The sequence below is a fragment of the Lytechinus pictus genome, unplaced genomic scaffold (genome assembly GCF_037042905.1).
Source record: "Lytechinus pictus isolate F3 Inbred unplaced genomic scaffold, Lp3.0 scaffold_25, whole genome shotgun sequence".
Lineage (NCBI taxonomy): Eukaryota > Metazoa > Echinodermata > Echinoidea > Temnopleuroida > Toxopneustidae > Lytechinus > Lytechinus pictus.
In genome coordinates, this window is record NW_026974145.1 from 82,473 (window position 1) to 110,276 (window position 27,804).

The window sequence follows — 27,804 nt, forward strand, 5'->3', positions numbered from 1 at the left end:
ACATAAAAGTAGCCTGCGCTTCTCGCTCGATTTAAAAAAAAATGTGTGTCACCCCCCGGCTCATTTTTTTTTTTGCCTTCTCCTATGGGGCGCCAAGTGTCCGGCAGTGTTTTCCGTCCAAATCACGGCATTCCGTACACAAAATGTGTTTTTATTCAGACGAAAATCATTTCGTCATGACGCTTTTTTATTTCGTACACAAAATTTATTTTTTGTCACCCAAAATCGACGAAATGCACAAAATCAATTTCGTCTAGACGAAATGTAATTGCGTCCACAAAGTTTATTTGGCGTGCCATACAAAATGAATTTTTATCAAACGAAATGGCGCACCAAATGTCCGATGGTAAATTCCGTCCAATTCACGCCATTCCGTACACAAAATGTGTTTTTGTTCATATGAAAATCATTTCGTCATGACGCAGTTTTATTTCGTACTATACGAAATTATTTTTTGTCACACAAAATCAATTTTCGTCGAGACTAAATGTAATTGCGTCCACAAAATTTATTTCGTTGCGATGCGAAAATCTATTCCGTCGACGAAATCATTTTGTGTCAAAACCACAAAAAAATTTCGTTGACGAAATGATTTTGTGTCAAAACACAAAAAAATTTCGTCGACGAAATGATTTTGTGTCAAAACACAAAAAAATTTCGTCGACGAAATGATTTTGTGTTTTGAGTCTTTTTGACATAAAATCATTTCGTCTCCTCTGTCTCGAAGGGGACATAAGAAGGTCGCTGATTGGCTGCACCTTGCTCTAGCTGTTTTCGCTCCGGGACGATCGATCACACTTTTTCACAGCTCAAATTGGCATGTTGGTGAACTTATTAGCTTAGATTTCATGTTATTCATGCCTACATGAGCTGCATACAACTGCTCTAATCGGTAGGATGTGGACGGACATTGCATTCGTAAGTTCAGCTATGTTTTCGACTTCAAAATTACGTTGAAAAAAAAATGGGAATTCGTTAGTCGTTACCAAACTTGCATTTGCAAAAAGCTGTGTAACAATACTAGTCCCGTGTATTTAAGTTTATGTACTGTAGTCAGCAGACCATGGGGGGGGGGGGGGGGTTGGTCTTTCTGCACACCTAAAAAGTAAAATGGTTATGAATTATACAGGTTGAAGATATTTAGGCCTTGATCTTAATAAATAATGTAAAATTCATTCCGAGCAAAATGCTGAAAATTTCATTGAAATTGGATGACAACAAAAGTTATTGATGCCTGGCCGTACACATGGTACATGCCGTATGAAACGTTAGGCTACTCCACTCAGTGACTCACGCGTATTGCGAGGTTAGTATTAGTATACTAACCTCGCACCATTAACCACGTTTGGCAATGGATTTCTAACTAGTGGGTCACGCATGCTGTGATCCCACTTCTGGTGTCCACAACCCACAACTTCTATTGCTTGATTTTTCTGTGCGCGGCGGCATGTAATGAACCCTTGAGTGACTAGGCCTAAAAAACTCAGGCAATGGTTCGTATAGCCAGCCATTAAACACTCCACTATAGCCTATAGGTGAAGCAGAGGTTAGCAGTAGTGAAGTGTAGTGGAGCTTACACGAACCATCGCCTGCTGTACTAGTATAGTTGTGGTAGCCTTAGCCCTGGCCCCACTCATTACTAGTTCGAGGTTAGTGGCTACATATAGTTGCTACAGTACATGTATAGATCTATAGTACTAACCTCGTACACCGAACTGCATTTGGCCCTGGATTTCTGTGAAGTTGGCAAACATCGCTTCATTACAATACAGAATTAATATTTGCCGAAACTCCTCGCTACTCACCGGGGCGCTTTGCGGTGAGTAGCCATAATACAAAAAGTCAATAGTATATTTTTAATTAGGCCTAAATCAAAATCATATTTAAAAAAAAGCAAATTTGATTACTTTGGAGTTTGGACTAGAAAGTGACTTTGCGTGTCTCTTCTTTTTACGCAAATAAAAGGAAGCCTGATGGTGGCGCTAATAAATTTCAAAGCCTTGATTCAGGCTCGCTTCAAATGCAGCTCCTCGGTAATTATGCCCCCGCAGACAAAGTCCGGAGGGGGCATTAAGCGTTGCCCCTGTCCGTTGATTCGCCCGCCCCCCCACTTGGTTTCCGCGCAATAAATCGAAATATATTTCGATTTATATATATTGATTTTTAAAAAAATTGGTGTGTAGGTACATGAAACCATAGTACAGGCTAACTTTGAATTCGGAGTCTGCAGGTCCAAGGTCACAGCTCATGAAATATCCGAGTTGGTTTCCGCATGATGACTTATGAAATATTCAACAGATTTATAAAAATTAGGGTGTGTAGGTAGATGACACCATATACAGGCTAAGTTCGGAGTCGGCAGGTCAAAGGTCACGGCTCATTAAATATGCAATTTAGTTTCCGCATGATTACTTATGAAATATTCTACATATTTAAACGAATTTGAGTGTGTAGGTAGACGACACCAAAATACAGGTCAAGTTCGAATTCGTAGTCGGCAGGTCAAAGGTCATGGCTCATTAAATATGCAATTTAGTTTCCGCATGATTACTTATAAAATATTCTACATATTTAAACAAATTTGAGTGTGTAGGTAGATGATACCAATCCAGGCTTAGTTCGAATTCGGAGTATGCAGGTCAAAGATCACAGCTCCTTAAAGATATCTTATGAAATATTCAACAGATTTTTAAAAACTTTGGGTGTGTAGGTAGATGATGATGATGCACAGTATTTTTACAGCGGCGTAACAGGGTTCGGTGGCCAGGGGGGGGGGGGGGTTGGGGCAAGAGCCAAAAATTTCCCGGTCATATCATGGTATGAATAGGCGTAATGGTGTAGTAAGGCGACTATTTTGAGAAGGCCAGAACTTACCTTTAAAAAAAGTTGCGAGCGAGCGAAGCGAGCGAGCAATTTTTTTTATACCTTTTTAATACAAAAATCCAATTTTGTGATAGATTTTGACATGATATCCAGATAATAAATTTATTTAATTCTTCTCTCTTTAGATTCCTTTTTTGTCACGGTGGTCTGTACGCCACTGTGAAGAGGATTCTTTGCGGCAGTAGCGTGAAGAGTAAAATACAAAACAAAAAAACAACGAGGAGCGCAGTATAGAACATGTGCCAAAAGGCTGCTTTATATATATAAGTCCTGAGCGAGCGAAGCAAGCGAGAAAAAAAATCAACTTTTCATGAGAATCTAACTTTGAGCTATTTTTTAACATATTCAGTAATTAAAATCATATCCTACAATACTTTTCCAACAAAAAAGGAGGTAATTCCTCCTTTTTTTGTTCTTGGCTGTAGAACTTTTTGGGGCCATGGCCCAACCCTTCCATACGCAGTGCTGTGCGTTTGGGGTCCAGGGCAGAGCCCCAGGAACTTCTTGATATCAAAGCCATTTAAACCTTGCAGATTTCCCCAATTTTAATCAAATCGCGGGCATAATATAGCTTTTACACAACACATTTATTCAACCCAGTTGCGTAATGAACCAAATATTTTGAGGGGGCAAAACATAGAAATGTGGGAAAAATTTGTAAAAAGTCGCCAGTGTGCAAAGCGAGCTGGAAAAAATTGCCTATTGAAATTAAAATCTAATTATGTGATAGATTTTTCCATTATTATCAGCAAATAACACATTTCCTTGTTTTTATTCATTTCATTATACGTCATGTACGTTGTCTCCTATAAAATTTCTTTTATATCCTCTTGGGTGTGGAACCACGACCCCCCCCCCCCCCCCCGCCTGTATGGCAGTGATTGAACGTGATTGAACGGGGGCGTTATAGAGCCATTTGAAGATTATAAATGAAGAGCCCCTACTTTGTGGGGTCTGGGGCAAAGCCCCGGTAGCTTATTTGCATAAAATTTAGAAAACTTATAGCACAAGGTTGTATGCAGTCCATCTTTCTTCCCGCTCTTTAATTTCAATCATCAGCAGCCCGGTCGTGTTATTTTTTTTCTTGTTCCTTTTCTTTGTTTTCTAATTTAGCTCTTGACTAATTACATTCTACCTTCATTTCCCGCTATTGTTTGCCATTTTGTCATCTTTTAATTTATTTCCCACCGTGCTATTGCATTACATAGGCCCTTTTCTCAATGATTTGTTCTTTTTCAAATGTTAATTCTATCGTACATTTTCCCGCTTTCCTCCCTTTTTTTACTAAAAACAGTTTTTTCTTCGTTGTCTTTTTCCTTTTCTCTTTCCATTTCCCTTTCCTCCTTTTCTTTCCCCTTTCCTTCCCCTTTCCCTTTCTTTCTCCCTCCTTTTTTTCTTTTTCCCGTTGTTTTTTAATTTTCCCGGTGAAATCCGCCAGGGGGGGGTAACTTGCCCCCCCTGCCCCCCCGCCTGTTATGCCACTGCATTTTTATAGCACCATATATCTGTCAAAGACATTCAAAGGCATATTGGAGGAGCCAGCCAATCTGGGTCGCCTACAAGGGCGCGCACACAGAACTGTGACCCGCAGGTCTCTCCTCCCGATAACTGGTTGGGGGAATGCAGGTGGACCACTACACAGGGTCATTAAATATGCGAGTTGGTATCCTCATAATAACTTATAAAATTTCAACAGATTTTTTAAAAATTGGGTGTTTAGATAGATGACACCATAATACATGCAAATGAGCCTCGAAATTCAAAAATTATAATATTACATAATAATTCATAGAAAATGAATTATATTGTACACAAGTGGGATAAATCATTCAATAGTAATTGTAATGCACAGAATTATAACAAGTGTTGGTAAAACATCACAAAACCATTCATTTTAAAGTAGTAAAATAATTGAATTGACAAAGATTCTACCACTTCAGGCCATCCATAATTGGACTCGTACTCGTCGCTTTCAGACCCTTATCAAGATTTTGATCAATTCTCTCTCTAATATACGCATAGAATTTATAAAATCGTGTGTTTCGGTATCTAAAGAGTTTATTCATGATGATAATATTTTGATGGTGTTTGGAATCCTAAAAACCTGTATAATTATCATCATTTTAGGAAGAAAGCCTGTATGGTTTACTTAAACTATTCAAATTTTATATCTGGGGATACCCATCTCAATGTCCACATACATGTGATTTTTTTTTGTCATGAAATGAATTACTGATAATTTCATTTCCTCAGCAATTTAATGCCCATGTCTGCATGTTTGAGTATGTTTTATGCATATTTCGCCTCTGCTATTATTTTGATAGGATGTATTTCCAAATTCATCACAATAATTGTAAGTTTTATCATAATTTTACTTTTTGAAAATTATGCTATTTTTGTTCCACCAATAGTATCAATATGACGATATCAATGGATTCTAGTTAATCCTTTTGGGTAAGATTGGAACTAACTCTGTGTTTAATAGATAAAGATATATGACTATCTTGTCCAGGTAATGAGAAATGGGCCCCTGCTGAGTAGGCCTAGAGTTTTTATGCCCCAGCAGACGAAGCCCGGAAGGGGCAGTAAGCGTTGCCCCTGTCCGTCCCCCCACTTGGTTTCTGCGCAATAACTCGAAAAATATTTAATGGATTTTAAAAAATTTTGGTGTGTAGGTAGATGACCACAAAATACAGGCTAAGTTCGAATTCGGTGTACGCAGGTCAAAGGTCACATCTCATTATATATGCAAGTCGGTTCAAAGGTCTAAATTTGTTAATTAATTATATATATGCATATTGGTTTCTGCATGATATTAAGTTCAATCATATTGAATGGATTTCTGATCGCGTTAAAGGGGAATCCAGCCTTGGCCATTAAATGTTGTGTTGGGAAGGAGAAAAATAAATTAAACAGAATGGTGAAAGTTTGAAAGAAATCAGACAAGCAATAAGAAAGTTATAGCTGCTTTAAAATTGAGATCACTAATACTATGTAGATTTCAAATTGGCAACTGGATAAGTAAATTATGACAAGGGGCAAGGACAACTTTCCCATAGGCCATGTACTTTATTATCAGGGATTAGTGGTTTTCTCCTAAGTACCCATTCCCCTGGGGCAGTAATCTAAATATAACCCAGGTAGTATATTGTTTTATGTCCTCATGAAAGAAAAATATTAATTTGAAATAAAACTTTTGGGAAAAAATCACATTTTCGCCATAATATGAATTGGAGTACATGGAAGAGTAGTCCTTGCCTTACATCACTATGACATCCCATATGCAGCCAATTTGAAGTCTCCATGGGTACAGTCAGTGGCGTACCGTGGGTCACGGCATTGGGGGGGGCACCAAAAAAAAATTTGAGTCACTTAATGAGCACGCGAAGCGCGCTTAGTTGCCAGGTATACTGACCTATAAGTAATAGTGACATTTTAAGGACAGTGCCATTAAAGCGGATATGTATCTCACTGATCATATAATGCGAGCGCGAAGCGCGAGCTGAAATTTTTTTATATTCAGAACTAAAAAGGGACATTATAAGTAAATTTTTGTAATCATGATACATACCTGTCTTGCTAAACAAACAGTATATACATGTCTCACCATAATCATCTAATGCGAGTGCCAAGCTTGCGTATGCTGATTTTGTTAGAATTACATCTAAACACATGAGGCACTTTTTTGTAGTCGTTGTAATCATGATTATCATACGCATCTCACTAATCAAATATTGCGAGCGCGAGCTGAAAATTTAGGAAATTCAGACCTTAAGATAAGCATTCTAAGATTTGTTTGTTGGAATTCATGGAAGACCATACATATTCCACTAACCAAATGATGCGAGCGCGAAGCGCGAGCTGAAATTTTTGTATATTTTGACCCTGAACAGGGCTATTTTATGGGCTATTTTTTTAAGGAATCAATTAAGAGTACATATATCTCACCATAGTCATCTAATGCGAGTGCCAAGTGCATGCTGATGTTACTAGAATTACATCTAAACACATGAAGCACTTTTTGTAGTCATTGTAATCATGATTATTATACGCATCTCACTAATCAAATATTGCGAGCGCGAAGCGCGAGCTGGAAATTTACTTAATTCAGAACTGAAGAGGGGAATTCTAAGGCTTGTTTGTAGGAATACACGAAGACCATGCGTATTTCGCTAACCAAATGATGCGAGCGCGAAGCGCAAGCTGAAAATGTTTGATTTTCAGATAAAAAAAAGTTACATTTTAAGGACTAATTTTAGGAATTCATGAAGAGCAGACATATCTCAGCTATCCAGTAATGCGATCGTAAGCACGGACAGCAAGTGTTTTATATTAAGACCTTAAAATGGGGCAACCACTTTAAGTAGTCATGAAAAAGAAGCATATGTAACTACATAAAACAATAATAATTCGAAGTGCGAGGAAATATATTTGGTGTATATTGACTTGAAAACGGGAGGTTTTAGTACAACGGGATTATATATCTCGTTAAACAGACGATGCGAGCGCCAGGAACAATGAAGACAAAGGCCCTGAGCAAATTATGTTTCATAAAGTTATGATTTTTTTAAAGTAATATAACATAACATAATCATAATATAACATTATAATGAACAATAATTTCTTATTTCCCACTACGTTTCTTTCCCTTTCTCCCTCTTTTTCTCCTTTTCCCCGTTTTTTTTTTTTTTTTTTTTTTTTTGCCAGCTGATTGGGGGGGCACGTGCCCCCCCATGCCCCCCCGTAGTTACGCCACTGGGTACAGTGATTACCAATATTTACAACTTTTAAAAATTCATAACTTTCTTGTTGTTTATCCAATATTGTTCAAACTTTCACATATCTACTTGTCTGATTTTTCTTTTCCTTATAAAAACAATTATTTATTTGGGTTGGATTCCCCTTTAAGCGGGGGCATCTGTGTCCTTTGGACAAGTCAAATTTTCTTAATTATGTGTAATTGATTTTATGACATGTGTTTACATTTGCTGCAGATTCCCATTCAGCCGTTGGACTGAACCTGTACTGTCTGTAACACAGTATGGATGGTCAATATGAAGCGAGCTTCATTGAATTCCTCCAAGAGCTCTGTACTCCGTTCTGACCATTTTGAAGATGGTTGCTTTGACAGGACTGGGCAAGTGACTCGTCTTAGACAGGATGCTGTCCCAACCATGTTTGATTTCCTGCCTCGTCTTCAGAAGGTACAGTAGATCTATATCATACATGTGTTCTAAAGAAATATTTTCTCTGTATTATCTACCTTTGGATTTGATAGAACATTGCTTTAAATATTCCATTTTCAGTAGCCAAATAGAGATGAAAATTATCCTATTTGGGAGGGTAACCATGGACCTGGGCCTATACTGTGTATTTACAGTAAACTCTTACTAAATGAACAAATATATTAAAAATTTGGTTTACCCTACATAATAATCCTAGGCTACTTTGAGATTGCATAGCCCGGGGGGGGGGGGGCCTTTTTGGTCCCCCTCTTCAGATCTCCATGCACTGTCGATCGCAACGAAAACCGATGCACACGTCACCATCAATGTAATCTGCAAGCATGGAGCTCGACATTTTTTTGACCGCGTCACTCGTTGACTTTTTACTTTCAAGTCTTGCGCAACTTTTGAGACCAAAATTGTGACCCCCAGGTACAGGGTTCCGAAATTACGCAACATTTCGTAACTGCATGCAGAACCAAAATTGCTCAAAAACGTGTATTTGTGTACAAATCCAATGCAAGTAGTGTTTTTAGCCAAAATTTATAAAATGTATCATATTTTTCCTTTTACTGCTCAAAATCAATTAATTTTATCTTGTTTATGGTAAAAAAAAAACGTCTCCGACAATTTCCATTGAAAAAACAATAAAAAACAAAAAGTCGAAAAACACAGAAATACATAAGAAATTTAGAAAACAATAAAATACATAAAAAATGAATGTGATGTTGACAACTTTAAAAAAAATTAATTTAATCAGATGCCTATAAAGAGTAAGTGAAACAAAAATGAGCATTTTAGGGGCATTATTTTGTTAATTAGAGCAAACTTATGATTTTACGCATTAATTAACATAATGAGCAATGAGATTTTTCGCAGATTTTGATATTATGGTATTGTAGATAATGCCATGGGTAACGCGCGTGCCAATTTTCGTCGCGATTGCGAGATCAACGGCCGAGATCATAAGGGGGGCTGAATCAGCCCCCCCCCCCTGTCTTCTTAGGCGTCGAAATAGCCCAGTCTATTCAGGGTTAAGGATAAATCCCTAAATAATTCCCCAAATTCTATGATTTCTAAACAAATGTGCTCCTGAAGAAATGGTAAATCAAATTTCTACTTTTATGTATTTTATTGGTTCTATAATTCCATACGTATTTCTTTGTTTTGGGGCCTTATGTATTTTATAGTTTTTGTCTCACCTGCATAGCAGAGTGAGACTATAGGCGCCGCTTTTCCGACGGCGACGGCGGCGGCGGCGTCAACACCAAATCTTAACCTGAGGTTAAGTTTTTGAAATGACAGCATAACTTAGAAAGTATATGGACCTAGTTCATGAATCTTGGTCATAAGGTTAATCAAGTATTACTGAACATCCTACCTGAGTTTCATGTCACATGACCAAGGTCAAAGGTCATTTAGGGTCAATGAACTTATACCATGTTGGGGGAATCAACATCAAAATCTTAACCTAAGGTTAAGTTTTTGAAATGTCATCATAACTTAGAAAATATATGGACCTAGTTCATGAAACTTATACATAAGGTTAATCAAGTATCACTGAACATCCTGCATGAGTTTCACATCACATGACCAAGGTCAAAGGTCATTTAGGGTCAATGAACTTTGACCGAATTGGGGGTATCTGTTGAATTACCATCATAACTTTGAAAGTTTATGGATCCGATTCATGAAACTTGGACATAATAGTAATCAAGTATTACTGAACATCCTGTGCAAGTTTCAGGTCACATGATCAAGGTCAAAGGTCATTTAGGGTCAATGAACTTTGGCCAAATTGGGGTATTTGTTGAATTACAGCCATAAATTTGAAAGTGTGTTGGTCTAGTTCATAAAACTTGGACATAATAGTAATCAAGTATCACTGAACATCCTGTGCGAGTTTCAGGTCACATGATCAAGGTCAAAGGTCATGTAAAGTCAAAGAACTTTGGCCACGTTGGGGGTATTTGTTGAATTGCCATCATATCTCTAAAGTGTATTGGTCTAGTTCATAAAACGTTGAAATAAGAGTAACCAAGTATCACTGAACATCTTGTGCGAGTTATAGTAGTTTTAAAAATCAGCACTGCTGCTATATTGAATCGCGTGATGCAGGTGAGACGGCCAGAGGCATTCCACTTGTTTTTCAATGGGATCACTTCGTGGCACTATTCCAATTATAAAAAGCAAGATTTGATTATTTCCAACCAATTAGTGCAAGAATAATGATGCATTTGTCAATTATGACTGAAAATAGAATTTCCATTGGATTAAATATCTATACAAAATAATATTTTTGAGCAATTTTCGGTCCAACATGAACTCATAAAATGTTGCGTATCTGGGCGTCTCGAATTTTGTCTAAAAGCTCTGCGAGAATTGAACGAAAAAAAAAATGGTGGTACCTCGTTTCTCATTGTGGACTTATCGTGAAAAATGTGGATGGGGGGGGGGCTTATTAAGCCCCCCCCCCCCCCGGGGCTAGATAGGGTTAATATATCATCATGAATAAAAAATAAAAAAAACATTTATTTTGTTGCAAGTCACTGGAAAAGGTTTGATTCCTAAACAAATATTATTCTTCATGTATTATCGAATATTTAATTCTATCTGTTTTTGTTCAATATTTGTTATATGTTTCTTTTTTTTAATTCATTCATCTCGTACAGAATTCACCCAAGCCAAGGAATTCCCCGAAAGAAAGACGTTTTGATTCAGCAAACAACCTCCCAGATACTGCAAAGTCTTCAGCACCTTCATTTCTCGAGGACCACTCCTACTCAATATCAGAAAGTCCAAAAGGGGTAAAGTGGAAGATAACAGCAATAATGGACTGTATTAAGAACTTGGAGAAGAGGCTGGAAACCACACACGAGAAGTCCCGCCGTGTACATTACTTGCTCTTAAGTTTGGACAAACATAACTTGCAAAACTTTACAACAAATAATTACCCCAATGTGCATTCTGATTAATAAAAATAGCTCAATGAAATAGTTTATCAGTGGGCATGTAACTAAAGTGAATTCATTAAATTTGAACGTGTTGCAAAAATGATGTCTTACAGTATATTCATTCTGACTTAGAATGTCAGAAGAGAAAAAAGTTTGTGAAAAGTAGGAATGACGGCAAGATGACAGAAGAATAGAACAGGATAGAGCAAGGGGGACAGATAAAGGACAAGTCCACCCCAAAAATTGTTGATATGAATAAAAAGAGAAAAATCCAACAAGCATAACACTGAAAATTTGATAAAAAATGGGATGTAAAATAAGAAAGTTATGACATTTAAAAATTTTGCTAAATTTTACAAAAGAGTTATATGCACATTCTGTACACAGTCAGTATGCAAATGAGGAGACTGATGACGTCATCCACTCACTATTTCATTTGATATATAGAATAAGGTATATTCTAATTTTCTCCTTGTCATGTTAAACAAAATTTTATTCCTCCCTGATCATGTGGAATTAGCATTATTCAATACTTTTTTGGTTCAGTAAAGTTTGTCCTTATGGTAAAATCTGTAAAAAATGAAATATTGTATAATTCAAACAATAAAAAACAAAATAAACAGTGAGTGAGGGACATTATCGACTGTCTCATTTGCATGTCACTGAGTTGTGAATATTTTTGTTTTGTGAAAAATAAGTGAAAATTTAAAATGCCATAACTTTCTTAGTTTACATCCAATTTTGATGAAATTTTCAGCGTTATGCTAGTTTGATTTTTCTCAATTTAACTGAACCAACAATTTTCTTGGGTAGACTTGACCTTTACTAATGAGCTGTTGGATAGAGACAAAAAGATGAATTGAGATTGAGGGTGATAGAGAAAGAGAGACAGGTGTGGGGGAGCCTTTGATGAATGCCTGAGAAAGCGAACATTACCATAATTTTTTTTTGAGGATTTGGACAGTAATGAATAGTACATGTTTTTTCTGTTGGTATTTCTCAAAATATGTGTATGTTGTATGTAATGAAATGGGTATAATCCTTTTGTAAGATACACTCATTCAGAAAATATTAACTAAAAAAAAAAAAAAGCCAAATTATATTTTACTTATTTTCAACTGTTCAGACACTCTCATATCAAAAGTACCCCCCCTCATTTCAAGGTATTGGAGAGAGAGAGAGGTTGGATGAGAAATGGATTGGCTGTCTGCAGAAAAAAATGCAGGGGGAGCAAAACATTTTTAGGATATGTTCAAGGGAGCGAAGCGACCGAGCAGAAAAATTATTCTGGGGATATATGTGAGAGAGCAAAGTGACGAGAAGAACAAATGCAGGGGCCAAAATATTTCGAGAATATGTGAGAGGGAGCAAAGTGACCAAGCAGAAGTAAAAGGAAAGAGGGACAAAAATTGTGGTATGTGTGAGGGAGCAAAGCATCCGATAAAAAAAACCAGAAAGCAGGTCAATCAAAATATTTTTCGAATTTGTGCTGGTGCGCGACACGTTCACTCCCGAGCGATAGGGACTTGTTTAAAAATGGCATAGGAAATATGCGTTTTCTATAATCATGGTAAACTGATAATATGGTAGAATTTAGGTGTTGTAAGAGTTAAATTATGAATGAACTGTATTGGCTGGTTAGACATGCGCAGAGGATTATTTGTCTTTATCCATTTTTATTTTCACATTTTTCTTTTGTTTGAATTTATTTTCCAGGGGGTAAGCCCCCCCTCCCCCCATTCCTGTGGATACCAATGGGGCGGGGGCTTGGAATAGTGCAAGTTAGAGAGGGTGAATCTGAACTTTATAGATATCAAAAGAGAAAGAAAGAATTGTAAAATGAAAATGAATAAAAACAAAGATAGAGAGGGGGAGAGTGAGAAAGCAGGTGAACTTTCGAGGGGCATTAAAAAGTCTCAGATTAAAAACAAAATTTTTGTTTTGGTAATTGTTTATTTTATTTACCCAGGGTCAGTCAAAATATTTTGGAATATGTGCGAGGGAGCGACACATTCACTCCCGAGCGGTAGGGACTTGTTTTAGGAAACATGCGTTTTCTAAGAATGGTAAACCCATATTTTAAGGTAAATTGCCAATTCGTCTACTGCCATACAGTCCACTCACCACATGGTCTACCTTCATTTTGTCTATAAATGCCATTTCGTCCAATAGCAATTTCGTTTACCACCCATTTAGTCTAATTCTATTAAGGCTAATGCCATCTCCATTAATCAGTTCGTCCAATGTTCATTTAGTCCAAGCCATGTTGGCTAATATCAGTTGGTCCAATATCCAAATTATCTACCGGATAATTGCCATTTCGTCTATCATTTCGTCCACCACCCATTAGGTCCAATAATCAGTTTGTCTAACAACCAAATCGCCCAGTTCGTCCAATTCTCAAATCGTCCAATAGTCATTTAGTCTAATAGCCAATTGGTCCAATAGCCATGTTGTCTAATACAAATATAATGCATCATCCGGGGGGGGGGGGGGGACAAAATGACTTCTTAAATATACCTTGAAATTCCTGAAGATAAAAAAATATATAACTAGGCCTGCTATCAGGAATGGAATGATGCGGTACAGCATGCAGCCTCCTACCCCCCCCCCCCCCCCCCGCTCTCTCTACCACATCACGCACACAAAAGGGGGAATTGGAGTGGTTAAAAATGATAAAATTGAAATAGGGTCCTTTGATTTGGAATTTACCCTCATTTCTTTTTTTTAACAAATGCACACCTAAAAATGATAATCATCACTCATCATATTACAATGATAATAATTGTAATAATAGTAATTAATGATAGTACTAATAAACAAGAAATGTACTATAATAATAACGATAACAGCCTTGGACGCCACAAAAAAAATTAAAAAGAGAGAAAAGTGGGAAAGGATGGGGAGAACATTACATAAAAACATAAAATGTATTACAATGGAGCTTAAAAAAACACTAATAAAAGATTAATCAAACGACAGGTGTAAATTAATAACAAATCACAAGAGCAACAGGAGTCGGGGTAGCAATACACAGGCACCAAACTAGAAGGACTGCTAGTAGTAGACTATTCCTATTTGATTGTAGACGAAACGAATATTGACCGGGATGGCAATGGGACCCATTGATGATTAGACCAAATGATTGTTAGATGAAATGGGTTTAGACTAAGTGACAGTGGATCAACTGCAGTTGGACAAAATGGAACATAGACAAAATGTAAGTAGACTAAGTGGTCAGTGGCCATTTGCCCTTAGACCAATTGGCTATTGGACTAAATGGTAATAGACATAATGAAAATGGACAAAGTGGCTATTGGACAAATTGGCCAAAAATGCAATTAGACCAAATGAAAGTAGACAAATTGGTTATTAGACGAACTAGCTATTGGACAAAATGGTAATTGGAAGATGTGGAAAAGGAACAACTGATGGTAGATGAAATGACATACCATTTGGTGAGTGGACAAAATGGCAGTAGACGAAATGGCAATAAACCTATTATAGGCCTACGGTAGAATTTAGGTGTTTTACGAGTCAAATTCTGAATGAACTGTATTGGCTGGTAAGACATGCGGCAAGGATCTGTGTCTCTTATCCATTTTTATTTTTCACATTTCTTTTGTTTGATTTCAGTTTTCAGGGGAAGCCCCCCCCCCCCCCCTCCTGTGGAAGCCAGTGGGGCTGGGGCTTAGAATAGTGCACGATAGAAAGGGAAAAAACGGAACTTTAGATATCAAAAGAGAAACAAAGAATTGTAAAAATGGGTGAGCTTTCGAGGGGCATAAGAAAGTCTGAGATTAGAAACATCATTTTTATTTATTTCTTTATTCATTTATTCTGTTTTATTTACCCAGGGTAGCCTCTTCAGTACAAAACTGCTTTACAAGAGAGCACTGCACATCTAAATGTATTTATCAGCATTAATAGTTTATACATAATTTTTAAAATGAGCGCGAAGCTCAGGATAATGTTTGATATTCCAACCAGAAAAATTTGCATTTTAAGCATATAATCCCCTGCCCCATTGGCATCCACAGGAGGGTGGACCTTTCTGCCTGGAAACTGAAATCAAAAGAAAAGTGTGGAAATGGATGAAAGACAAAGATCCTCTGCGCATGTCTTACCAGCAAATGCAGCTCATTCAGAATCTAACTCTTAGAGCACCTAAATTCTACCGTAGGCCTACAATATGTGTTTACCATGCTTAGAAAACGCATATTTCTTAAGCTATTTTTAAACAAGTCCCTCCTGCTCAAGAGTGAACGAGTCGCTTCCTCACACATATTCGAAAATATTTTGACCTGCTTTTTTTATCGGTTGCTTTGCTCCCTCACATACCCCAACAATTTTATGTCCTCTACATTTCTTCTGCTTGGTCACTTCGCTCCCTCTCACATATTCCCCAAATCTCTTGTCCCTTGCATTTTTCTTCTCTGTCATTTCGCTCATTTCGGGGGGGGGGGGGGCTGATTCAGCCCCCCTTATGATCTCGGCCGTTGATCTCGCAATCGCGACGAAAATTGGCACGCGCGTTACCCATGGCATTATCTACAATACCATAATATCAAAATCTGCTCAAAAATATTATTTTGTATACATATTTAATCCAATGGAAATTCTATTTTCAGTCATAATTGACAAAGGCATCATTATTCTTGCACTGATTGGTTGAAAATAATCAAATCTTTGCTTTTTATAATTGGAATAGTACCACGAAGTGATCTCATTGAAAAACAAGTGGAACGCCTCTGGCAGTCTCGCCTGCATTACGCAATTTAATATAGCAGCAGTGCTAACTTTGAAAACTACTATAAAATAATCATTCACAAAAAATATTTTGACCTGCTTTTTTTATCGGTTGCTTTGCTCCCTCACATACCCCAACAATTTTATGTCCTCTACATTTCTTCTGCTTGGTCACTTCGCTCCCTCTCACATATTCCCCAAATCTCTTGTCCCTTGCATTTTTCTTCTGTCATTTCGCTCTCTCGCATATATTGCAAAATAATTTTCTGCTGTCGCTTCGCTCCCTTGCACATATCCCAAAAATGTTTTGCCCCCCCCCCGTATTTTTTTTTCTGCAGACAGCCATGTCCCGTTCATACTCTCTCTCCAATACATTGAAATGATGGGGGGGGGGGGCACTTTGGATATGAGAGTTACTGAACAATTGAAAATCAGTGAATTATTTGGCTTTTTTTTCTTTTGTTTAGTTAATATTTTCTGTGTGAGTGAAACTTCCGAAGGATTATACCCGTTTCGTTACATAAAACATACAAGTATTTTGAGAAATACCAACAGAAAAAAAAACCCAGATTCTTCCTGACTGTTCAAATCCTTAAAAAAATTATGGTAATCTTCGCTTTCTCAGGCATTGATCACAGGCTCCCCCAACACCCGTCTCTCTTTCTCTATCACACCCATTCTTAATTCATCTTTTTGTCTCTATCCAACAGCTCATTCATAACTATCGCCTTGTTCTATCCTGTTCTATTCTTCTGTCAGCTTGCTGTCATTCCTACTTTTCACAAACTTTTTTCTCTTCTGACATTCTAAGTCAGAATAAATATACTGTAAGACATCATTTTTGCAACACGTTCAAATTTAATGAATGCACTTTTGTTACATGCCGAGTGGTAAACTTTTTCATTGAGCTATTTCAAATAATCAGAATGCACATAGCGTAAATTATTTGTTGTAAAGTTTTGCGAGTCATGTTTGTCCAAACTTAAGAGCAAGTAATGTACACGGCGGGACTTCTGCTGTGTGGTTTCAGCCTCTTCTCCAAGTTTTTAATAGTCCATTATTGCTGTTATCTTCCACTTTTCCCCTCTTGGACTTTCTGATATTGAGTAGGAGTGGTCCTCGAGAAATGAAGGTGCTGAAGACTTTGCAGTATCTGGGAGGTTGTTTGCTGAATCAAAACGTCTTTCTTTCGGGGAATTCCTTGGCTTGGATGAACTCTGTACGAGATGAATGAATTAAAAAAAAAGAAACATATAAGAAATATTGAACAAAAACAGATAGAAGAATGAAAAGATAGCTTTAAATTTTTCAATTAAATATTCGATAATACATGAAGAATAATATTTATTTAGGAATCAAACCTTTTCCAGTGACTTGCAACAAAACAAATGTTTTTTTTTTAAATATTCATGATGATATATTAACCCTATCTAGCCCCTGGGGGGGGGGCTTAATAAGCTTAATAAGCCCCCCCATCCACATTTTTCACGATAAGTCCACAATGAGAAACGAGGTACCACAATTTTTTTTTTCGTTCAAATCTCGCAGAGCTTTTAGACAAAATTTGAGACGCCCAGATACGCAGTTACGCAACATTTTATGAGTTCATGTTGGACCGAAAATTGCTCAAAAATATTATTTTGTATACATATTTAATCCAATGGAAATTCTATTTTCAGTCATAATTGACAAATGCATCATTATTCTTGCACTAATTGGTTGGAAATAATCAAATCTTGCTTTTTATAATTGGAATAGTGCCACGAAGTGATCCCATTGAAAAAAAAACTATAAAATACATAAGACCCCAAAACAAAGAAATACGTATGGAATTATAGAACCAATAAAATACATAAAAGTAGAAATTTGATTTACCATTTCTTCAGGAGCACATTTGTTTAGAAATCATAGAATTTGGGGAATTATTTAGGGATTTATCTTTAACCCTAAATAGACTGGGCTATTTCGACGCCTAAGAAGACGGGGGGGGGGGGCTGATTCAGCCCCCCTTATGATCTCGGCCGTTGATCTCGCAATCGCGACGAAAATTGGCACGCGCGTTACCCATGGCATTATCTACAATACCATAATATCAAAATCTGCTCAAAAATATTATTTTGTATACATATTTAATCCAATGGAAATTCTATTTTCAGTCATAATTGACAAAGGCATCATTATTCTTGCACTGATTGGTTGAAAATAATCAAATCTTTGCTTTTTATAATTGGAATAGTACCACGAAGTGATCTCAAGTGGAAAAAAAACAAGTGGAACGCCTCTGGCAGTCTCGCCTGCATTACGCAATTTAATATAGCAGCAGTGCTAACTTTGAAAACTACTATAAAATAATCATTCACAAAAACATCATTCATATAATGACATAATACCACGTTCATTGACCATAAATGACATTTGAACGGAGACTTAAGACTGTCAACTACACCCATGTCCACATTTCATTCACTCTATCCATAAACTTTCAAAGTTATGATGGCACTTCAACAATTACCCCAACATGGCCTAAGTTTATTGACCTTAACTGACCTTTGACTTGGTTTTGTGACCTGAAACTCACAGGGGATGTTCAGTGATGCTTGATTACTCTTATATCCCAAGTGTTATGAACTAGATCCATAAACTTTCAGAGCTAGGATGGTAATTTAACATATACCCCCAACACGGCCAAAGTTCATTTACCTTAAATGACCATTCACCATGGTCATGTGACCTGAAACTCGCACAGGATATTCAGTGGTACTTGATTAACCTAATGTCCAAGTTTCATGAACTAAATCCATAAATTTTCAAAGTTATGATGGTAATTCAACAAATACCCCCAACTTGGCAAAAGTTCATTGACCCTAAATGACCTTTGACCTTGGTCATGTGACCTGAAACTCAGGCAGGATGTTTACTAATACTTGATTAACCTTATGTCCAAGTTTCATGGACTAGATCCATAAATTTTCAAAGTTATGATAGTAATTCAACAAATACCCCCAACTTGACCAAAGTTCATTGACCCTAAATGACCTTTGACCTTGGTCACGTGACCTGAAACTCGAGCATGATGTTTACTAATACTTGATTAACCTTATTCCCAAGTTTCATGAACTAGGTCCATATACTTTCTAAGTTATGATGTCATTTCAAAAACTTAACCTTAGGTTAAGATTTGATGTTGACGCCGCCGCCGCCGTCGGAAAAGCGGCGCCTATAGTCTCGCTCTGCTATTCAGGCGAGACAAAAACCAATAAAATACATAAGGCCCCAAAACTAAGAAATACGTATGGAATTATAGAACCAATACATAAGATTAGAAATTTGATTACCATTTTTTTCAGGAGCACATTTGTTTAGAAATCATAGAATTTGGGGAATTATTTAGAGATTTACCTTTAAAGCAGAGAATTCTATATTTAGGCATAAATTAGCATTATTAATTTATTAAAAATAAATTTAAATTCTGTAAAATCAGCGATACACCCTTAGCTCCATGCTTACAGATTACATTGATGGTGACGTGTGTATTGGTTTTCCTTGCGATCGACGGAGATCTGAAGATGGGGACCAAAAAGCCTCCCCCCCCCCCCCCCGGGCTATGCAATCTAAAAGTAGCCCAGGATTGTTATGTAGGGTAAACCAAATTTTTAATATATTTGTTCATTTAGTAAGAGTTTACTGTAAATACACAGTAAAGGCCCAGGTCCATGGTTAGCCTCCCAAATAGGATAATTTTCATCTCTATTTGGCTACTGAAAATGGAATATTTAAAGCAATGTTCTATCAAACCAAAGGTAGATAATACAGAGAAAATATTTCTTTAGAACACATGTATGATATAGATCTAATCTACCTTCTGAAGACGAGGCAGGAAATCAAATATGGTTGGGACAGCATCCTGTCTAAGACGAGTCACTTGCCCAGTCCTGTCAAAGCTACCATCTTCAAAATGAGCAAAACGGAGTACAAAGCTCTTGGAGGAATTCAATGAAGCTCGCTTCATATTGACCATCCATACTGTGTTACAGTACCGGTTCAGTCCAACGGCTGAATGGGAATCTGCAGCAAATGTAAACACATGTCATAAAATCAATTACACATAATTAAGAAAATTTGACGTGTCCAAAGGACACAGATGCCCCTGCTTAACGCGATCAGAAATCCATTCAATATGATTGAACTTAATATCATACAGAAACCAATATGCATATATATATAATTAACAAATTCAGACCTTTGAACCGACTTGCATATATAATGAGATGTGACCTTTGACCTGCGGACTCCGAATTCGAACTTAGCCTGTATTTTGTGGTCATCTACCTACACACCAAAATTTTTTTTTAATCCATTAAATATTTTTCGAGTTATTGCGCGGAAACCCAAGTGGGGGGGGGGGACGGACAGGGGCAACGCTTAATGCCCCCTCTGGGCTTCGTCTGTGGGGGCATAAAAACTCTAGGCCTACATGTACTCAGCAGGGGCCCGTTTCTCAACACTTGGACAAGTTAGTCATATAACTTTATCTACCAAACACAGAGTTAGTTCCAATCTTACCCAAAAGGATTAACTAGAATCCATTGATATCGTATACTATTGGTGGAAAGTACATGAAACGTAGCCTTAGTCACAAAATAGCATAATTTTCAAAAAGTAAAATTATGATAAAACCTAATAATAATAATAATCCGCTTTTATATAGCGCTTAATACATCGAATGAAAAGATAACTTAAAATTTTTCAATTAAATATTTGATAATACATGAAGAATAATATTTATTTAGGAATCAAACCTTTTCCAGTGACTTGCAACAAAATAAATGTTTTTTTTTTTATATTCATGATGATATATTAACCCTATCTAGCCCCTGGGGGGGGGGGGGCTTAATAAGCCCCCCTATCCACATTTTTCACGATAAGTCCACAATGAGAAACGAGGTACCACAATTTTTTTTTCGTTCAATTCTCGCAGAGCTTTTGAGACCAAATTCGAGACGCCCGGATACGCAGTTACCCAACATTTTATGAGTTTATGTTGGACCGAAAATTGCTCAAAAATATTATTTTGTATACATATTTAATCCAATGGAAATTCTGTTTTCAGTCATAATTGACAAATGCATCATTATTCTTGCACTGATTGGTTGAAAATAATCAAATCTTTGCTTTTTATAATTGGAATAGTACCACGAAGTGATCCCATTGAAAAAAACCAATAAAATACATAAGGCCCCAAAACTAAGAAATACGTATGGAATTATAAAACCAATAAAATACATAAGATTAGAAATTTGATTTACCATATTTTTCAGGAGCACATTTGTTTAGAAATCATAGAATTTGGGGAATTATTTAGAGATTTACCTTTAAAGCAGAGAATTCTATATTTAGGCATAAATTAACATTATTAATTTATTAAAAATAAATTTAAATTCTGTAAAATCAGCGATACACCCTTAGCTCCATGCTTGCAGATTACATTGATGGTGACGTGTGTATTGGTTTTCGTTGCGATCGACGGAGATCTGAAGAGGGGGACCAAAAAGCCTCCCCCCCCCCCCGGGCTATGCAATCTAAAAGTAGCCCAGGATTATTATGTAGGGTAAACCAAATTTTTTATATATTTGTTCATTTAGTAAGAGTTTACTGTAAATACACAGTAAAGGCCCAGGTCCATGGTTACCCTCCCAAATAGAATAATTTTCATCTCTATTTGGCTACTGAAAATGGAATATTAAAAAAAAAAGGAGGAATTACCTCCTTTTTTGTTGGAAAAGTATTGTAGGATATAATTTTAATTACTGAATATGTTAAAAAATAGCTCAAAGTTATATTCTCATGAAAAGTTGATTTTTTTTCTCGCTCGCTTCGCTCGCTCAGGACTTATATATATATATATATATAAAGCAGCCTTTTGGCACATGTTCTATACTGCGCCCCTCGTTGTTTTTTTGTTTTGTTTTTTACTCTTCACGCTACTGCCGCAAATAATCCTCTTCACAGTGGCGCGTACAGACCACCGTGACAAAAAAGGAATCTAAAGAGAGAAGAATTAAATAAATTTATTATCTGGATATCATGTCAAAATCTATCACAAAATTGGATTTTTGTATTAAAAAGGTAAAAAAGAAATTGCTCGCTCGCTTCGCTCGCTCGCAACTTTTTTTAAAGATAAGTTCTGGCCTTCTCAAAATAGTTGCCTTACTACACCATTACGCCTATTCATACCATGATATGACCGGGAAATTTTTGGCTCTTGCCCCCCCCCCCTGGCCACCGAACCCTGTTACGCCGCTGTAAAAATGCTGTGCATCATCATCATCATCATCTACCTACACACCCACATTTTTTTTTAAATCTGTTGAATATTTCATAAGATATCTTTAAGGAGCTGTGATCTTTGACCTGCATACTCCGAATTCGAACTTAGCCTGTATTGGTATCATCTACCTACACACTCAAATTTGTTTAAATATGTAGAATATTTTATAAGTAATCATGCGGAAACTAAATTGCATATTTAATGAGCCGTGACCTTTGACCTACCGACTACGAATTCGAACTTAACCTGTATTTTGGTGTCATCTACCTACACACTCAAATTCGTTTAAATATTTAGAATATTTCATAAGTAATCATGCGGAAACTAAATTGCATATTCAATGAGCCGTGACCTTTGACCTGCCGACTCCAAACTTAGCCTGTATTTGGTGTCATCTACCTACACACCATAATTTTTATAAATCTGTTGAATATTTCATAAGTCATCATGCGAAAACCAACTCGGATATTTCATGAGCTGTGACCTTGGACCTGCAGACTCCAAATTCAAAGTTAGCCTGTACTATGGTGTCATGTACCTACACACCAACATTTTTTTTAATCAATATATATAAATCGAAATATATTTCGATTTATTGCGCGGAAACCAAGTGGGGGGGGGGGGGCTGGCAAATCAACGGACAGGGGCAACGCTTAATGCCCCCTCCGGACTTTGTCTGCGGGGGCATAATTACCAAGGAGCTGCATTTCTCAAAATAGTCGCCTTATTACACCATTACGCCTATTCATACCATGATATGACCGGGAAATTTTTGGCTCTTGCCCCCCCCCCCCTGGCCACCGAACCCTGCTACGCCGCTGTAAAAATGCTGTGCATCATCATCATCATCTACCTACACACCCAAATTTTTTAAAAATCTGTTGAATATTTCATAAGATATCTTTAAGGAGCTGTGATCTTTGACCTGCATACTCCGAATTCGAACTTAGCCTGTATTGGTATCATCTACCTACACACTCAAATTTGTATAAATATGTAGAATATCTTTAAAGTAATCATGCGGAAACTAAATTGCATATTTAATGAGCCGTGACCTTTGACCTGCCGACTACGAATTCGAAATTAACCTGTATTTTGGTGTCATCTACCTACACACTCAAATTCGTTTAAATATTTAGAATATTTCATAAGTAATCATGCGGAAACTAAATTGCATATTTAATGAGCCGTGACCTTTGACCTGCCGACTCCGAACTTAGCCTGTATTTGGTGTCATCTACCTACACACCATAATTTTCATAAATCTGTTGAATATTTCATATGTCATCATGCGAAAACCAACTCAGATATTTCATGAGCTGTGACCTTGGACCTGCAGACTCCGAATTCAAAGTTAGCCTGTACTATGGTGTCATGTACCTAGACACCAACAAAAATTTTAATCAATATATATAAATCGAAATATATTTCGATTTATTGCGCGGAAACCAAGTGGGGGGGGGGCGGGCGAATCAACGGACAGGGGCAACGCTTAATGCCCCCTCCGGACTTTGTCTGCGGGGGCATAATTACCAAGGAGCTGCATTTCTCAAAATAGTCGCCTTATTACACCATTACGCCTATTCATACCATGATATGACCGGGAAATTTTTGGCTCTTGCCCCCCCCCCCCTGGCCACCGAACCCTGTTACGCCGCTGTAAAAATGCTGTGCATCATCATCATCATCTACCTACACACCCAAATTTTTTAAAAATCTGTTGAATATTTCATAAGATATCTTTAAGGAGCTGTGATCTTTGACATGCATACTCCGAATTCGAACTTAGCCTGTATTGGTATCATCTACCTACACACTCAAATTTGTTTAAATATGTAGAATATTTTATAAGTAATCATGTGGAAACTAAATTGCATATTTAATGAGCCGTGACCTTTGACCTGCCGACTACGAATTCGAACTTAACCTGTATTTTGGTGTCATCTACCTACACACTCAAATTCGTTTAAATATTTAGAATATTTCATAAGTAATCATGCGGAAACTAAATTGCATATTTAATGAGCCGTGACCTTTGACCTGCCGACTCCGAACTTAGCCTGTATTTGGTGTCATCTACCTACACACCATAATTTTTATAAATCTGTTGAATATTTCATAAGTCATCATGCGAAAACCAACTCGGATATTCATGAGCTGTGACCTTGGACCTGCAGACTCTGAATTCAAAGTTAGCCTGTACTATGGTGTCATGTACCTACACACCAAAATTTTTTTTAATCAATATATATAAATCGAAATATATTTTGATTTATTGCGCGGAAACCAAGTGGGGGGGGGGGGCGGGCGAATCAACGGACAGGGGCAACGCTTAATGCCCCCTCCGGACTTTGTCTGCGGGGGCATAATTACCGAGGAGCTGCATTTGAAGCGAGCCTGAATCAAGGCTGTGAAATTTATTAGCGCCACCATCTGGCTTCCTTTTATTTGCGTAAAAAGAAGAGACACGCGAAGTCACTTTCTAGTCCAAACTCCAAAGTAGGACTAATCAAATTTGCTTTTTTTTTTAATATGATTTTGATTTAATTAAAAATATACTATTGACTTTTTGTATTATGGCTACTCACCGCAAAGCGCCCCCGTGAGTAGCGAGGAGTTTCGGCAAATATTAATTCTGTATTGTAATGAAGCGATGTTTGCCAACTTCACAGAAATCCAGGGCCAAATGCAGTTCGGTGTACGAGGTTAGTACTATAGTCGATCTATACATGTACTGTAGCAACTATATGTAGCAACTAACCTCGAACTAGTAATGAGTGGGGCCAGGGCCAGGCCAGTACCACAACTATACTAGTACAGCGAGCGATGGTTTGTGTAAGCTCCACTACACTTCACTACTGCTAACCTCCGCTTCACCTACAGGCTATAGTGGAGTGTTTAATGGCTGGCTATACGAACCATCGCCTGATTTTTTTAGGCCTAGTCACTCAAGGGTTCATTATATTACATGCCGCCGCGCACAGAAAAATCAAGCAATAGAAGTTGTGTGTTGTGGACACCAGAAGTGGGATCACAGCACGCGTGACCCGGCCACTAGTTAGAAATCCATTGCCAAACGTGGTTAATGGTGCGAGGTTAGTATACTAATACTAACCTCGCAATACGCGTGAGTCACTGAGTGGAGTAGCCTAACGTTAAGTTAGAGTTTCATACGGCATGTACGGCCCACTCACACGTATTGCGAGGTTAGTATTAGTATACTAACCTTGCACCACGAACCGCGTTTGGCAGTGGATTTCTAACTAGTGGGTCGCGCGTGCTGGGATATCACTTCTTGGGTCCACAACACACGACTCGACTTCTATGGCTTGATTTTTCTGTGCGCGGCGGCATGTAATGAACCCTTGGGTGTGTACGGCCAGGCATCAATAACTTTTGTTGTCATCCAATTTCAATGAAATTTTCAGCATTTTGCTCGAAATGAATTTTACATTATTTATTAAGATCAAGGCCTAAATATCTTCAACCTGTATAATTCATAACCATTTTACTTTTTTGGTGTGCAGAAAAGACCAACCCCCCCCCCCCCCCCATGGTCTGCTGACTACAGTACATAAACTTAAACACACGGGACTAGTACTGTTACACAGCTTTTTGCAAATGCAAGTTTGGTAACGACGACTCACGAATTCCCTTTTTTTTTTCAACGTAATTTTGAAGTCGAAAACATAGCTGAACTTACGAATGCAATGTCCGTCCACATCCTACCGATTAGAGCAGTTGTATGCAGCTCATGTAGGCATGAATAACGTGAAATCTAAGCTAATAAGTTCACCAACATGCCAATTTGAGCTGTGAAAAAGTGTGATTGATCGTCCCGGAGCGAAAACAGCTAGAGCAAGGTGCAGCCAATCAGCGACCTTCTTATGTCCCCTTCGAGACAGAGGAGACGAAATGATTTTATGTCAAAAAGACTCAAAACACAAAATCATTTCGTCGACGAAATTTTTTTGTCTTTTGACACAAAATCATTTCGTCGACGAAATTTTTTTGTGTTTTGACACAAAATCATTTCGTCAACGAAATTTTTTTGTGGTTTTGACACAAAATGATTTCGTCGACGGAATAGATTTTCGCATCCAACGAAATAAATTTTGTGGACGCAATTACATTTAGTCTCGACGAAAATTGATTTTGTGTGACAAAAAATAATTTCGTATACGAAATAAAACTGCGTCATGACGAAATGATTTTCATATGAACAAAAACACATTTTGTGTACGGAATTGCGTGAATTGGACGGAATTTACCATTGGACATTTGGTGCGCCATTTCGTTTGATAAAAATTCATTTCGTATGGCACGCCAAATAAACTTTGTGGACGCAATTACATTTCGTCTAGACGAAATTGATTTCGTGCATTTCGTCGAGACGAAATTGATTTTGTGTGACAAAAAATAAATTTTGTGTACGAAATAAAAAAGCGTCATGACGAAATGATTTTCGTCTGAATAAAAACACATTTTGTGTACGGAATGCCGTGATTTGGACGGAAATCACTGGCGGACACTTGGCGCCCCATATTCTCCTAGGTCAAAAACCCTGGTGCCGTCATTGCCCCCGACCCGATCCGCATAGCACTGCCCCCCCCCCAAAAAAAAAAAAAAAAAAAAAAAGTTCTACAACCGAGAACAAAAAAGAAATGATAAAAGGAAAGAAAGGAAAGGAAGATATATGATGTCATTTTCGGCATACCATATCATAATCAATCTCAAAGTTAAAGGTGAATTTTTATCTCGCTCGCTCGAGACTTATTATTAAGCAAATTTTTGCTGCGTGCGCCATGGTGTGTCCCCTCTTTTTTGCTCTTATCACGCATTGAGCATTGCCCTAATGCTCGGGGCATAATCATGAAATAACCTGTTCATACAATGATACGACCCCTCTCTTTCTCTGCCCTTGGCCCTCTCATTTGCTTTTCTATCTCTCTCTTTCGCTTCTCTCTCTTCTATTTGTTTTCCCTCTTTCATTATTTTTTTTAACTCTACCCATTGGCGGCACTAAGGGATGGGGGAATAGTCAGAACCGTGGTTCCCCATGCTTAAAATAGCCCTATATTCCTTTAATTTTGTTAATTTGAGCCCCCTAAATGTGCATGCGCCGGGTGAAGAAAGCGTTTATCTTGTTGCCCATGTCGAGTTCTACAAGTTAGGATACGGGGTTACTCTGGCTAGGCCGTCGGAATATCCATGGGGGCCCCTTGATTTTTTTTTTAATTAAAAAAATGGGATAAATATAGCCCTTTATTCCCGTTAATTTTGTTAGTTTGAGCCCCCTAAATGTGCATGCATCGGGTCAAGCTAGTGTTTATCTGATTGCCCGAGTCAAGTTCTACAAGTTAGGATAGGTAGTTACCCTGGCTAGGCCGTCGAGATATCCCTGGGGGCCCATTGAAAAAAATACGTTTTTTAAATTAAAAAATGTTCTAAATAGCCCTTTATTCCCTTTAATTTTGTTAATTTGAGCCCCCTAAATGTGCATGCGCCGGGTCAAGCTAGTGTTTATCTGATTGCCCGAGTCAAGACCTACAAGTTAGGAGAGGTGGTTACCCTGGCTAGGCCGTCGGGATATCCCTGGGGGCCCCTTGAGAAAATACGTTTTTTTAATTAAAAAATGTTCTAAATGGCCCTTTATTCCCTTTAA

The 27,804-nt window shown here is 37.5% G+C and overlaps 2 long non-coding RNA genes across 2 annotated transcripts; one reads left to right on the top strand and one right to left on the bottom strand.

Annotated features, from left to right (window-relative positions):
• The first annotated feature begins 779 nt into the window (after window positions 1-779).
• Window positions 780-11,162, top strand: LOC129284054 (uncharacterized). The gene is made up of 3 exons (XR_010296853.1): window positions 780-918; window positions 7,878-8,087; window positions 10,781-11,162. It is a non-coding gene; the product is annotated as an uncharacterized LOC129284054 (long non-coding RNA).
• A 5,492-nt stretch (window positions 11,163-16,654) lies between these two features.
• LOC135158013 (uncharacterized) lies at window positions 16,655-25,979 on the bottom strand. The gene is made up of 3 exons (XR_010296854.1): window positions 25,843-25,979; window positions 19,671-19,876; window positions 16,655-17,028 (listed from the first exon to the last, which is right to left on the bottom strand). It is a non-coding gene; the product is annotated as an uncharacterized LOC135158013 (long non-coding RNA).
• Between the last annotated feature and the right edge of the window lie 1,825 nt (window positions 25,980-27,804).